Here is a 16,811-nt window from a genome sequence, read left to right as displayed (position 1 = left end):
GAGGGAGACGGGGGCGGTTGGTGGCGGTGCAGCATGGGGGAGGCCATGGATGGCGGGACGGCGGGGCGGTTGGTGGGCGGCGCGGCGGCGGGTAGGGTTTGGGAGGGAGACGATGGTGGGATGGGATCGGGGTGGGTGGGAGACGAGTGGGATGGATGGGATCGGGGTGGGTGGGGCCGTGTGGTTTCCCTTTTTATTTAATTTTTTAATTTTTTGTTTTCCATAGATAGATGGATGGATGTGGGATGATGGATGGATGGATGGGCGCCATGTCATCGATCCGTGTCAAACCAACTCCACCAATGGGAATAGAGTATATGTGATTTGTGTTTTTTGTTTTGTTTTTCTTCTACTTTTACACATGAAAAAAATCAAAAAAATGGTCTCATATTGCGCACAAGGGTGCATCTTGGAATTCCAAACAATGTTGCCTAAGGGAGTTTTCATTTTCTTTGCACGGAAAATTCATTTTCAATTTTCCGAGTGCCCGAAATGAGGTTTTTTTGTGAAGGAACTACCAAATAATTGTTGCAAAAATGGACCAAATCAATTTTAAAAAATACGAGGCCATGTTTAATGCACAATTGACAAAATGGTTGGGTGAAAAAAGTTTTGATCCACCTCTGATGAAAAAGACAAATTGTCGTCGATTCAGTTGGAAACGGGTCAAATTTGAACTATAGCTGCCTCATAGTTTGCTCTTTATTTTTTTCCAAAAATCATTTCTAGGTACATAAGTATCTATTTATTCATAGAAACACCAAAAAAATTCCAAGATTCAACCACTAGCTAGGAACGGTCAAGCCCGCCATTTTGACCGCATTTTGAAATGGGCATAAAAAATTCAAAAAAAAATCAAAAAATTGGAAAACCTTCGCATTGTGTCATTATATGTGACCAAGTTTCTAGGAAAAATAATAAACTTGTAATACGGTAATTATTTTAAAAAAGTGTTCTCAGAAATGAGCTATCAAGTGTGAAGATTCATGGCTTTCAAGCCAAATGATCAATCTTATGGCCACATTCATGGCATAGTTTGTTCAAATGATCTAATATTGTGCACAAGGGTGCATCTTGGAATTCCAAACAATGTTGCCTAAGGAAGTTTTCATTTTCTTTGCACGGAAAATTCATTTTTCATTTTCTGAGTGCCCGAAATGAGGTTTTTTTGTGAAGGAACTACCAAATAATTGTTGCACAAATGGACCAAATCAATTTTATAAAATACTAGGCCATATATAATGCACAATTGACAAAATGGTTGGGTGAAAAAAGTTTTGATCCACCTATGATGAAAAAGATAAATTGTCGTCGATTCAGTTGGAAACGGGTCAAATTTGAACTGTAGTTGCCTCATAGTTTGCTCTTTATTTTTTCCAAAAATCATTTCTAGTTACATAAGAACCTATTTAATCATAGAAACACCAAAAAAATTCCAAGATTCAACCACTAGCTAGGAACGGTCAAGCCCTCCGTTTTGACCGCATTTTGAAACGGGCATAAAAAATTCAAAAAAAATCAAAAAATTGGAAAACCTTCGCATTGTGTCATTATATGTGACCAAGTTTCCAGGAAAAATAATAAACTTGTAATACGGTAATTATTTTAAAAAAGTGTTCTCAGAAATGAGCTATCAAGTGTGGAGATTCATGGATTTCAAGCCAAATGATCAATCTTATGGCCACATTCATGGCATAGTTTGTTCAAATGATCTAATATTGTGCACAAGGGTGCATCTTGGAATTCCAAACAATGTTGCCTAAGGAAGTTTTCATTTTCTTTGCACGGAAAATTCATTTTTCATTTTCAGAGTGCCCGAAATGAGGTTTTTTTGTGAAGGAACTACCAAATAATTGTTGCACAAATAGACCAAATCATTTTTATAAATAACTAGGCCATATTTAATGCGCAATTAACAAAATGGTTGGGTGAAGAAAGTTTTGATCCACCTCTGATGAAAAAGACAAATTGTCGTCGATTCAGATGGAAACGGGTCAAATTTGAACTGTAGCTGCCTCATAGTTTGCTCTTTATTTTTTCCAAAAATTATTTCTAGGTACATAAGTATCTATTTAATCATAGAAACACCAAAAAAATTCCAAGATTCAACCACTAGCTAGGAATGGTCAAGCCCGCCGTTTTGACCGCATTTTGAAACGGGCATAAAAAATTCAAAAAAAATCAAAAAATTGGAAAACCTTCGCATTGTGTCATTATATGTGACCAAGTTTCCAGGAAAAATAATAAACTTGTAATACGGTAATTATCTTAAAAAGGTGTTTTTAGAAATGAGCTATCAAGTGTGAAGATTCATGGATTTCAAGCCAAATGATCAATCTTATGGCCACATTCATGGCATAGTTTGTTCAAGTGATCTCATATTGTGCACAAGGGTGCATATTGGAATAGCAAACAATGTTGCCTAAGGAAGTTTTCATTTTCGTTGGACGAAAAAACCATTTTCCATTTTTCGAGTGCCCGAAAGGAGGTTTTTTTGTGAAGGAACTACCAAATAATTGTTGCAAAATTGGACCAAATCATTTTTATAAAATACTAGGCCATATTTAATGCACAATTGACAAAATGGTCTGGTGTAAAAAATTTTGATCCACCTCTCATGAAAAAGACAAATTTCTGCCCATTCAGTTGGAAGCAGGTCAAATTTGAACTACAGCTGCCTCATAGTTTGCTATTTATTTTTTCCAAAAATCATTTCTAGTTACATAAGGACCTATTTAATTATAAATACATGGTTTGGTGGCGATACGTCGAGGTTTGGGCGGTGGCCGAGGGCCCCAACTCTAGAGCGCGTAAACTCGCATGCCCGCCGCGTGGTCACCGCGTGACCGTGGCGTTGCCATGTGTTCTGGGCGGCCTAGGCATGTCTAGTGGGTTGGGCACTGCCCAGGTTGGTGCTAGGAAGAAAATTACAACATAAGATTCTCACGAGGAGACCAATCGATGCTCAAACATGAATTAGCAGCCAAGTGTTTGATTAGCGGTACGGGAAATGTACATGGCTAATGGGCGTGAGTTTTGGCTGAGGATGATCAGTTACTAAGAAGACCGTTTTCACAAATTTTCATCTCAAAAGGAGGAGCCTAGGTGGTACTTGCTTTGCAAACTACCACACTGGACATAACTACGAATGTTGAAGCTCGGCTCAAAATAATGAATGGATTGAGCTGGCATTTGGTGGAGGATGGTTATTTGGGCATAGGAAAGCACTGTCAAAAATGGATGCTATTTGGACATGCCAAAGTGGTACTTCCTTCACAAACTATTATTCTGAACAAAATAGGAAAATGAATATTTTTGAATTATTTTTGAACTAGGCAAGGAAGGTTTTTACATATTTGACGAAGATATGACCCAAAGAATTTATGAGATTTGTTTGGGAATTTTGGCCATGACAGAAATATAGGTTGCTTCACAACCTAGGGCAAAAACTGCCACATGGACATGACACATAGGCAAAACTGATGAGATGGCGCCTAGTCATCGCAACCCACCACAATTTACAAGGCTATGACCATCTATATTGGTTGTTAACAACCAGAAATAAGGCAGCGGACTAGCGATGTTTGCTTTATGACCATTTCCTCTAATGAAATTATGACCTTTCTGACCAAAATGGTTGTTATGGTTTAGGGTTTAGAGCCCCCCAGACAGCTTTTGACCAATTGGTCTAAAATGGTCATAAATTTATGACCAATTCCTCGAGGGTCACTGACAGAAGGTCATAAGTTGACATATTTCTTGTAGTGACTAACCCATGATCTTATCTTCTCCTACAACCTCTCTAGGGTCCAAAGACTAGTACGTGCATGCAGCTGACTACTACTCCCTCCGTTCCTAAATATTTGTCTTTTAGAGATGTATATAGACATATTTTAGAGTATAGATTCACTCATTTCGCTCCGTATTTAGTCATTTGTTGAAATCTCTAGAAAGACAACTATTTTGGAACGGAGGGAGTAGATAACTACTCCACGCATGCAGCTAACACCCTCACAAACACACCAACTCTCTTGGTCCCAACATACTGATCCATCCAACCGGTCTTGCTTCAACCCTTCCACGTGCTTGCCCTATCACACGACCTTGCCATGTCATCCGACTCAACCTGTACTAACCCATCATGCAATGGCGGAGCCAGGAAATCCGGATGAGGAGGGCCGAGTGTTCTTAAGTCTTGCTGGGGAGGGCCATTCCATCAAAATACACCATTTTACTAGCAAAAAGATCCGTGTTTACATTAGTGTCAGGCCTAAATCAGTAACATTAGGGGGGGGGGGGCAGGGCCCTTGCTGGTCCCCCTGGCTCCGCCACTACCATCATGCTCCAGCATTGTTGCGTCTTGCCGACTCTCATGGCATCACCGCATCACACGGCGCAGTCGGCATCTCGTCGCGCTCACCGCATCGCACGGCACCCGGCATCTCGCCTCCTCTGCGCATCTTCACTCAAAGTTTGCTGGACTAGCTACTCTCTAAACTATGCTACATGCATAACGAAAGTAAACTAAATGTTGATACAATAATATCAAGATTACTGCTAACATTCACCCCCTAATCTTGATATCATACTCTTCGACACGGATCACCCGTAGCCACTTCACGCCGCCATCGCAGCGCCGCAGCCGGCCACTCGCCGCACCAACGCCATCGCAGCGCCAGTCACCATGGACCATCTTATCGTGGATGACGTCCTCGCGACGCTGATCACCACACAATCATCATGTTGCGGCATCGCATCGCAACTAGCCATCAATGCCATTGTGCCACCAACGACGCCCACCTTGTGCCATCTTGCCGTTGACGACGCTGTCGTGACGCCGAGTACCACGACCTCCTGCCGCATGCAGCGGCCATGTCTTCACGTGGAGGACGCCTTCGTGGCACCGATTGCCACACCGTCTTCTCCTCATAATGGCCTCGCGTCGTCGTACCTCCCAACGGTGTCACACCGTCGTCTTGTGGCAGCTTCGTAGCGCCATCATCTAGCGGCATCACACCGCAACCGGCCACCGGCAGCATTGCACCGCCGACGGCCGCCCACCTCGTGCCGACGTCCTCCACCTCACAAGGAGTCCGCCGCGTCGTCGTCGCCGCCTTGGATCGACAAGCTCTGATGCCAATTGTTGGCGCCGCCTCCTCACAGCGCTGCTTCTTCTTCTACCTCGAGCTGCCTCTCACAACTCTGTCTATCTTCTTCTTCTCTCTCGAACACATACACTATGCGGAACTCTACACACACACAACTCATGTACCCAAGGAAGCACACAGGGGCTTTGCCGAGGCACTCTTCCTTGGACACCACCATGGCTACATTTTTGCCCATCCCTCACGGCCTTATCCATTACTGAATGAGATGGCTATTTATACAAAGTTTGGCACTCAGCCAAGACCCACGCACTCACGCCGGCCATCACACCCGGCCACCATGTCTCCAGACTAGTTGCTCCACTAACCAACTAACTACATGCACTAACCCATGATCTTATCTTCTCCTACAATCTCTCTAGGGTCCAAAGACTAGTACGTGCATGCAGCTGACTACTAGATAACTACTCCACGCATGCAGCTAACACCCTCACAAACACACCAATTCTCTTGGCTCCAACGTACTGATCCATCCAGCCGGTCTTGCTTCAACCCTTCCATGCGCTTGCCGTATGACACGACCTTGCCGTGTCATCCGACTCAACCTGAGCCAACCCATCATGCTCCAGCCTTGTCGCGTCTTGCCGACTCTCATGGCATCACCGCATCACACGGCACAGTCGGCATCTCGTCGCGCTCGCCGCATCGCACGGCACCCGGCATCTTGCCTACTTTGCGCATCTTCACTAAAAGTTTGCTGGACTAGCTACTCTCTAAACTATGCTACATGCATAAAAAAGGAAACTAAAATGCTGATACAATAATATCAAGATTACTGCTAACATGTGTCCCTCTTAACAATCAAGGAACTAACTTGTAGAATATGTCAGATTTTCTTTTGAAGAATAATATATCTTGGTTCAATCAGAGTTTCCATGCTTTTTGCTAAATCTCATGGTGCAATGAGGCGAGCATAACTCTGACGTTGTAATTCAATGGCGCAGCAACACAAGCTGAGATGCTTCTAGTAAGGATGTATCTCGGTCTAAATGACCAATTATCTACCAAATGGGAGTTTCAAGGGGCCTGGACATTCTGATTACGTCGAGTATATTATAATGTTTCTTAATGAAAGGATAAGTATTAATCTCACCATTGATCTAATCTACATACGAAATTGTAAAACTTATAAGGGTGGTTTTGAATCATGCCTCCTAAAATTAACATTGATAAATCCACTTCACTCCCAATATGGATGCATATATATCAAAACAGCTTAGTTATACCATTCATTTCATGTTGTGAATAAAATGACAACAATATAGCAAGAGAAGCCCCGGTGCGTGTGTATTCGCTCGCGACATAAACAGAAATAGCTTAAATCCTACTATTCCATTGTGGCAAGTAATGGCTCTCGGACTACATAGAAGGAAACACATTAGATACACCATGTGTGTCATTTCATTGGTAGCTTCAGACTATCAACACTAAGCAACTTTTGTTCGAACAGTAATGTCTATGCTATAGTACACATCAAACTATGTGATGTACATGGTGATGACGCTTCAAACTCTCCAGCCCCAAGTTGTGGTCCGGCCGGGCGGTGAGTAATATTGAGAAGAAAGCAAAAGAAGAAGAAGAAGAAGAAGAAGAAGAAGAAGAAGAAGAAGAAGAAGAAGAAGAAGAAGAAGAAGAAGAAGAAGAAGAAGAAGAAGAAGAAGAAGAAGAAGAAGAAGAGGAAGAAGAAGAAGAAGAAGAAGAAGAAGAAGAACATGACCCTTCTGGTGTCGCTAGAGGTGGTGGGCAGGGACGAGGCCATCATCGAAGTTCTGGGAGTAGCTCTTGAGGTTGTATCCGCGACTCACAGTGCGGCGCTTCGGCCTCAGCATGGCACGCCTTAGCTTCCAGAACAGCTGCCTCACGGTGCCGGCGCCTACCACCACGACCGCTGTTGGAAATATGCCCTAGAGGCAATAATAAAATGGTTATTATTGTATTTCCTTGTTCATGATAATTGTCTATTATTCATGCTATAATTGTATTGACCGGAAACCGCAATACATGTGTGAACACATAGACCACAACATGTCCCTAGTGAACCTCTAGTTGACTAGCTCGTTGATCAACAGATGGTCATGGTTTCCTGACCATGGACATTGGATGTCATTGATAACGGGATCACATCATTAGGAGAATGATGTGATGGACAAGACCCAATCCTAAGCATAGCACAAGATCGTGTAGTTCGTTTGCTAAAGCTTTTCTAATGTCAAGTATCATTTCCTTAGACCATGAGATTGTGTAACTCCCGGATACCGTAGGAGTGCTTTTAGTGTACCAAACGTCACAACGTAACTGGGTGACTATAAAGGTGCATTACAGGTATCTCCGAAAGTGTCTGTTGGGTTGGAACGAATCGAGATTGGGATTTGTTACTCCATATGACGGAGGGGTATCTCTGGGCCCACTCGGTAATGCATCATCATAATGAGCTCAATGTGACCAAGTGGTTAGTCACGGGATCATGCATTACAGAACGAGTAAAGTGACTTGCCGGTAACGAGATTGAACAAGGTATTGGGATACCAACGATCGAATCTCGGGCAACTAACGTACCGATTGACAAAGGGAATTGTATACGGGATTGCTTGAATCCTTGACATCGTGGTTCATCCGATGACATCATCATGGAACATGTGCGAGCCAACATGGGTATCCATATCCCGCTGTTGGTTATTGGCCAGAGAGCTGTCTCGGTCATGTCTGCATGATATCCCGAACCCGTAGGGTCTACACACTTAAGGTTCGATGACGCTAGGGTTATAAAGGAAGTTTGTATGTGGTTACCGAATGTTGTTCGGAGTCCCGGATGAGATCCCGGATGTCACGAGGAGTTCCGGAATGGTCCGGAGGTAAAGATTTATATATGGGAAGTTCAGTGTCAGTCACCGGAATAGTTTCGGGGGTTATCGATATTGTACCAGGACCACTGAAAGGTGTCCGGAGGTCCACCGGGTAGGTCCACCTGCCCCGGGGGAATTAATGGGCTGAATATGGGAGGGAACTAGCCCCTAGTGGGCTGGTGCGCCCCTCCCCAAGGGCCCAAGGCGCCTAGGGTTGAAAACCCTAGGGGAGGGGGCGCATCCACCTTGCTTGGGGGGCAAGTCTTCCCCTCCTCGCCGCCGCCCCTCCCCTCTAGATGTGATCTGGAGGGGGGCGGCCCCCTCTCCCCTTCCCCTATATATAGTGGAGGTTTTGGGGCTGCCAAGAACATGAGTTTTCCTCTCCCTGGCGCAGCCCTACCCCTCTCCCTCCTTGTCTCTCGCAGTGCTTGGCGAAGCCCTGCTAGAGTGCCACGCTCATCCATCACCACCATGCTGTTGTGCTGCTGCTGGACGGAGTCTTCCCCAACCTCCCCCTCTCCCCTTTATAGATCAAGGCATGGGAGACGTCACCGGGCTGCACGTGTGTTGAACGCGGAGGCACCATTCTTCGGTGCTTAGATTGAATTCGACCGCGATCTGAATCGCTTCGTGAATGACTCCATCGACCGCGTTCTTGTAACGCTTCCGCATCGCGATCTTCAAGGGTATGAAGATGCACTCCCCTCTCTCTCATTGCTAGTATCTCCATAGATTGATCTTGGTGGTGCGTAGAAAATTTTGAATTTCTGCTACGTTCCCCAACAGTGGCATCATGAGCTAGGTCTATTGCGTAGATTCTATGCACAAGTAGAACACAAGTTGTTGTGGGCATTGATTTTGTTCAATATGCTTACAGTTACTAGTCCTATCTTGTTTCGACGGTATTGTGGGATGAAGCGGCCCGGACCGACCTTACACGTACACTTACGTGAGACAGGTTCCACCTACTGACATGCACTTGTTGCATAAGGTGGCTAGCGGGTGTCTGTCTCTCCCACTTTAGTCGGATCGGATTCGATGAAAAGGGTCCTTATGAAGGGTAAATAGCAATTGGCATATCACGTTGTGGTTTTGGCGTAGGTAAGAAGCGTTCTTGCTAGAAACCTATAGCAGCCATGTAAAAACTTGCAACAACAATTAGAGGACGTCTAACTTGTTTTTGTAGCATATGCCGTGTGATGTGATATGGCCAAGAAGGATGTGATGAATGAAATATATGTGATGTATGAGATTGATCATATTCTTGTAATAGGAATCAGGACTTGCATGTCGATGAGTATAACAACCGGCAGGAGCCATAGGAGTTGTCTTTATTTATTATATGACCTGCGTGTCACTGAATAACGCCATGTAATTACTTTACTTCATTGCTAAACCGTTAGCCATTGTAGTAGAAGTAATAAGTTGGTGAGACAACTTCATGGAGACACGATGATGGAGATCATGATGATGGAGATCATGGTGTCATGTCGGTGACAATGATGATCATGGAGCCCCGAAGATGGAGATCAAAAGGAGCAAAATGATATTGGCCATATCATGTCACTATTTGATTGCATGTGATGTTTATCATGTTTATGCATCTTATTTGCTTATAACGACGGTAGTAAATAAGATGATCCCTCATTAAAATTTCAAGAAAGTGTCCCCCCTAACTGTGCACCGTTGCGAAAGTTTGTTGTTTTGAAGCACCACGTGATGATCGGGTGTGATAGATTCTAATGTTCACATACAACGGGTGTAAGCCAGATTTACACACGCGAAACACTTAGGTTGACTTGACGAGCCTAGCATGTACAGACATGGCCTCGGAACACAAGAGACCGAAAGGTCGAGCATGAGTCATATAGTAGATACGATCAACATGAAGATGTTCACCGATGATGACTAGTCCGTCTCACATGATGATCGGACACGGCCTAGTTGACTCGGATCATGTATCACTTAGATGACTAGTGGGATGTCTATCTGAGTGGGAGTTCATTAGATGAACTTAATTATCCTGAACATAGTCAAAAGGTCTTTGCAAATTATGTCGTAGCTCGCATTTTAGTTCTACTGTTTAGATATGTTCCTAGAGAAAATTTAGTTGAAAGTTGATAGTAGCAATTATGCGGACTGGGTCCGTAAACTGAGGATTGTCCTCATTGCTGTGTAGAAGGCTTATGTCCTTAATGCACCGTTCAGTGTGCTGAACCTCGAACGTCGTCTGTGGATGTTGCGAACATCTGACATACACGTTTTGATGACTACGTGATAGGTCAGTAATGTTAAACGGTTTAGAATTGAGGCGCTAAAGACATTTTAGAAACGTCGCGGAACATATGAGATGTTCCAAGGTCTGAAATTGGGATTTCATGCTCGTGCCCATGTCAAGAGGTATAAGACTTCCGACAAGCTTCTTAGCCTACAAACTAAGGGAGAAAAGCTCAATCGTTGAGCTTGTACTCAGATTGTCTGGGTACAACAATCACTTGAATCGAGTGGGAGTTAATCTTCCAGATGAGACAGTGATGTTTCTCCAAAGACATTGCCACCAAGCTACTAGAGCTTCGTGATGAACTATAACATATTAGGGATAGATATGATGATCCTTGAAATATTCACGATGTTTGACACCGCAAAAGTAGAAATCAAGAAGGAGCATCAATTGTTGATGGTTAGTGAAACCACTAGTTTCAAGAAGGGCAAGGACAAGAAGGGGTACTTCATGAAACGGCAAATCAATTGCTGCTCCAGTGAAGAAACCCAGGGTTGAACCCAAACCCGAGACTAAGTGCTTCTGTAATGAGGGAACAGTCACTGAAGCAGAACTACCCTAGATACTTGGTAGATGAGAAGGCTGGCAAGGTTGACAGAAGTATATTGGATATACATTGTATTAAATCACTACAGGAAACTGCTAGTTTGCCGTTAGTGAGTGGCTTTGCCGTCAGCATTTCGTCGGGGTAGACGGGAAAGAAAGTTTTGCCGTCAGGAGCTTACGGCAAAGTATGACTAAGGGCAAATCTACGCTTTGCCGTCTGTGAGCGCACTGGCTGACGGCAAACATAGCGAAAGGATGAAGGCAAAGAAACCAAGACGGCAAACTGGCTCTTCGCCGTCTGTTATTTCACTGAGTGATGGCAAAGGATGGACACGTGTCTAGTTTGACGGTAGGTAACAGTGCCCCACTTTTGCCGTCTGTGTTTGTCATCCACTCACGGCAAAGTCAGTTGCTTTGCCATCTGCCTTCAGTCCTACTGACGGCGAACTTATAGGAAAAAAAACCTGGCACCGAGCCTTGCTTTGTCGTCTCCTTTTGTTCCCACTAACGGCAAATTAATGGAAATTAAGAAAAGAAAATCCCCCCACCCGACCGCATCATCCCTGATTCCTCTCTCTCACTTCAAAAAAAAGATTCCTCTGTATCGACCGCGCGTGCTAGGTTATCCCCGCCCGTCCCCGGCTCCACCGCGCCGCCGCCGCCCGTCTCCACCTCCACCGCGCCGCCGTAGCTGGTCCCCGCCTCCACCGCGCCGCCGTCGGGACCCTTGTCCACTGCGCCCCCCACCCGTCCTCCTCCAATGGCGCGACCGCCACCGGGCCGTCCTCCCCTGCCCTAGCGGCACGGCTGCCATGGGCAGCACTGCCGCCGGTTCCCTCCTACGCATCCGCCGCCACTAGTCACCACCGAAGCGGGGCACCACCTCCCCCTCTGCCCCAAGCCCCCCTCTGCCCCACCCCACGGTGAGCACCGCTCCCCATCTCTGTTCTTATTCTTTTAGATGGATAGATGTATGGATTGCAGTATATGTGGATGGATTTATAGATGTATGTAAGGATGGGTGCGTAGATGGATGTATGGATGATTTGCCGATTGATGTATCCCTTTCCATTTTCTTCTGCCTAAATTTTTTAGTATAAGGCAGCCTTGTGCTTGTCCATAATATGGTTGTTCTGCAAGGCAAAATTTCAACTTTTGATTAATGCTCGTAGGAAATTAAATGCTCACTTTTTTGCAACATGCTTAGATTGGCGAAGACAAGCCAGAGAGTCTAGTCTTGCTACACATATATATATAGTTGTCAACTGTGAGATGATGTTGATAATGTTTTTATCAGAGTGTTTCACGAGTGCTTATGTTGGTTGTGCCGGTGCTTTTTATGTGCAGGGATTTTCTCTTCACCTCGAGGAGCATTGTCCGTCCCGTTGCCATTGCCATCATCGTTCGACTACCGCCTCTACGGTCTCGGGGTGAGCTTGACTGTCATCTCCTCCCCCTCCCCTATTTGCTTCGTTCCGTTCGTCGTGCCGATGCCACTAGATTTTATTTTCATGTCAAGTCTCGTAACCTAGGCGTCTCCCGTTCGAAAGGGTGGCATCTATAAATATGCATGTCTTTGCATATTTATAACCGTCGTCCTTTCGAATTGTCCACGTTATCCATGGACAGCCCGAGTACGTGTAGATTGGGTTTCGTTTCCCGTGCTCTACTTCGGTCCTCGACAAAATTTCATCAGCGCCACCTCGTTGTTCTCCGGGTGCACATTCTCTCAGCTTGTTGTCGAGACGTGTATCTGGAGAACAGCGGGGAGGTGCTGCCGAAATTTTGCCAAGGACCGGAGTAGAGCACGGGAAACGAACCCAATCTACACATACTCGGGTGGGATTAGGACCCATCTTTACCTATTAGAGATAGGATTCAATCCATGGATGCACGTTTCCCTTTTGTATGGTGAAAAATTAAAATCATGGCGTAAATAATATGACAATGGTAATTAGGTGTGTATCTAGTCTTAATTACATTATACATATCTTGATGAATATGAATTTGGTGCCCCTACTATTAGTGCAAGTACCAGTATGGATGATCGTGAGTGGATGTACACTGGACACCCTAGTTAGGCTGGCATTTGCTAGAGGCCAAAGAAAAAGTTTGTGCCCCTGCTTGAAGTGTCGCAACGGCACAGAACAGTCGAAGAAGACGATGTGCGTGCACCTGCAGAAGCATGGGTTTAAGCGTGGGTATACCCGGTGGACCCTTCATGGAGAGCCTGAACGTAGCAGAGAGGAGGTGGTGCGTTGGCGAACCAACAACAATGGTACCGGGATAGTTGACATCATAGTTGACTTCAATGATACACGTGAAGAGGGATCAGAGGAAGAACTGGAGGAGTCTGCGAGGGCCTTCTTAGAAATGTTGAATTCCTCACAACAACCTCTTCACGACCACACAAACCAATGTCAGCTGGATGCCATTGCACAAGCAATGTCTATAAAGACCCAGTTCAACATGAGCAGAGATTGCTTTAATTCGATGGTGACATCTTGGGGTTGCTCTCTCCCCGAAGGTCACAAACTGGCTAAAAGTTGGTATGAAGCGAAGAAAATCCTTCGTGCACTTAAGATGCCCTATGGGCAGATACATGCTTGTCCAAACGGATGTGTCTTATTTACGAAAGAGTATGCCGATGACAAGTATTGCGCCAAGTGCAAAGCCTCTAGGTATGTCGAGAGAGACCTCAGTGATGGTATGAAGAAGCAGAGCAAAGTCCCCGCAAATGTTCTTCGATATTTTCCAATCTTGCCAAGAATTCAACGCCTTTACTTGAACGAAGATACAGCCAAATAGATGACATGGCACAAATATGGGATAAGACACGACAAAGATGATCATGGGAGACCGATGTGATACATCCGTCTTGTGCCCAAGCTTGGAAGAGTTTCGATCGAATACATCATGAGAAAGCAAAAGAGGCAAAGAATCCACGAGTTTCCATCGGACTCGATGGGTTCAATCCATTTGGTATGGTGTCAAAGACATATAGTTGTTGGCTCGTGTTTGTTGTTCCCTTCAACCTCCCCCCCGACGCCATAATGCAACGCAAGCACATGTTCCTGCCGTCGATAATTCCAGGACCCAAGTATCCAGGGAAGAATATAAGTGTATACATGCAACCACTGATAGATGAGTTGAAAGAAGCTTGGGTGAACGGGAAACGGACATACGACACTGCTAGCAAAAAGAACTTCACAATGCATGTTTGGTACCAGTACTCATTTCATGACTTACCGGCATATTCACTTTTCATGGGGTGGTCTGTGCATGGGAGGTTCCCATGCCCAAGGTGCAAGGCAAGCATGAAGTGCCGTTGGTTGCAGCATGGTCGCAAGTATTCTTGCTTCGATTTTCATAGACAACATTTGCGTCTTGACCATCCATTCAGACAAGACAAGAAGAACTTCATGAAAGGTGAAGTCGTTGAACACTCAGCACCACCTGAGATGACGGGTGAACAAATTCGTGATCAACTAAATGCTCTCCAGCCTGATCCCAAACATCCAGGGTATTTCTTGGGATATAACGAAGAACACGCGTGGACTCATAAGCCATGCTTATGGGATCTCCCCTACTTCCACCAGCTCGAGCTTCCACATAATATTGATGTAATGCACACTGAAAAGAATATTGCCGAGGCCATTTTTGGCACATTGTTCAACATTGCGAGAAAACAAAGGATAATACTAAGGCTAGACTTGATGTAATGAAGCTATGTCATAGACCCGAACAAAACTTGCGACAACCCGAGGGCAAGAAAAACTGGAGGACGCCAAAGGCGAGGTTTGTTCTTACTAGGGAAGAAAAGAAGGAGATACTCATGTGGTTCAAAACTTTGTTGTTCCCTGATGGGTATGCAGCGAACCTTATGAGGGCAGTGAATCTTGATAAATTGAAGCTCAACGGGATGAAGAGTCATGATTGGCACATATGGCTTGAGCGGTTAATGCCGGTGATGATTCGAGGCTATATCCCTGAGGATGATTGGGAAGTATTGGCAGAGCTTAGCTATTTCTTCCGTGTTCTTTGTGCTAAAGAAGTATCTCCTACTGTGATAGATGAGATGGAAGAATGGGCCCCCGAGTTGCTCTGCAAGCTAGAGAAGATCTTTCCACCAGGATTCTTTAATCCGATGGAACATATGATTTTACACCTCCCTTCCGAGGCAAGAATGGGTGGCCCTGTGCAGAATCGTTGGTGCTATGGACTTGAGAGAATGCAGAAGACTCTTCGAGCTAAATGTAGAAATAAATGTAGAATTGAAGCCTCCATAGCCGAGGCATTCTTGCCAGAGGAGATTAAAAACTTCACGACATCACGCTATGCGGCCAATATTCCAAGCTTGCATAATGCAAAGTCTCGATACAATACTGGAGACCCTAAACATGAATCCAAGCTCAGCCTCTTCAAAGGGCAACTCGGACCTGTGGGTGCTTCTGGTTCAAAGACTTTGGATCCGAAAGAGTGGAAATCGCTTACGTTGTATATCCTCACCAACCTTCAAGAAGTGCGGCCGTACATTGAGTAAGTGTTGGTACATTATGTAACATTTACTCACATGTTTCTCTCTTAACTCCGCTCATTTCTCATAGGGCAGTGAATTCATTGCCCAATTCTCGAATGGAGGGGTCGAACGTGATTCACTCGAAGAGTATGAGCTTCTTGCTGGTGAAGGAGACGGCAATTATGCTTTCATTTCTTGGTTCAGAGAAAAGGTAAGGTATACTTCTTGGAACACTTGAAGTTGGTATTACGTGCGACTAATACACCTATCCTTCTCTCTTAAACTTGTAGGGTACGTCGATATTGGACAAAGAGTTGAAACAAGTTGCTAATGGGTTTGACTATAAGGTCGGTACATTGGATAAATACGACATCAATGGGTATCGCTTCCGCACACATGGGAAGAGGAACGTCGGGACGTTCTAAAATCAAGGAACACGGGAGTGTCGGCTATTTGCAATGGAGTTGAGTATTATGGAAGACTTGATGAAATATATGAACTGCATTACTTTAGGGCAAATCCTCCGAAAGTCGTTGTATTCAAATGCCATTGGTTTGATCCTGTCACGACCGGTTTTCCAATAAAAATATTTATTGATAAACCAGTCTTTTGAGTCCAGTATGAGAGAAATCCTCCTCACTGGTAGACAATTTCTTGATACAATAAGCCAGTAGCATAAATATATATTACAGGGTTCAACTGTGGCTACTCAACCAAATTATTACAAGCACGCCAATAATCATACATAATGGCGGAGAGAACACAGTGGTGTGGAGACATACTACTGACTCAAGGATAGGTTGGTGGTGGAAAAACACAGCGGGAAGGGAAATACAAGACTCTAAGAATATCATTTCATCGAACGTCGAGGTGAGACTCGACAAATTTATTTGGTAGCGGAAGCGGATATAAAACAGTGGCCGAATCCAGGGTCGCACGAGACTGACTGGGACTCCTCTAAGTGTCGGACTCGCTATCGAACTCTTCATCCATGAGATCGCCTTCGTCAGCATCTGGCCAAATCAACAAGCCAGTGAGTACTTTGAAAGTACTCGCAAGACAGTTCGGACGTAAGATATAACAAATGCATGCATGGATGCAACATGATTAATTCCTTAATGCACAATAAATAAAATTGGGAAACGGCGGTAGTCCGCCTGAAATCCCACAGAGCATAAATAAGGACCGATCGGGTGTCTGAAGCGACGCCTCGAAAGGTGAACAAATAAAAATAAGGAAATGATGCCATAGTCGGGCATCTTAGCGACACCACATAAAGGGCTTTAAAAGAAATGCCACGGTCGGACGTCTGAGCGACATCGCAGAAAGGGCTTTAGAAGAAATGCCACAGTCGGACATCTGAGCGACATCGCAGAAAGGGCTTTAAAAGAAATGCCACAGTCAGACGTTTGAGCGACATCGCAGAAAGGGCTTTAAAAGAAATGCCACAGTCGGAC

Source organism: Triticum dicoccoides, chromosome 1B (assembly GCF_002162155.2).
Source record: "Triticum dicoccoides isolate Atlit2015 ecotype Zavitan chromosome 1B, WEW_v2.0, whole genome shotgun sequence".
In the NCBI taxonomy this organism is placed as follows: domain Eukaryota; kingdom Viridiplantae; phylum Streptophyta; class Magnoliopsida; order Poales; family Poaceae; genus Triticum; species Triticum dicoccoides.
The sequence above is the reverse complement of the archived record's forward strand: the minus strand, read 5'-3'. Positions refer to the sequence as shown.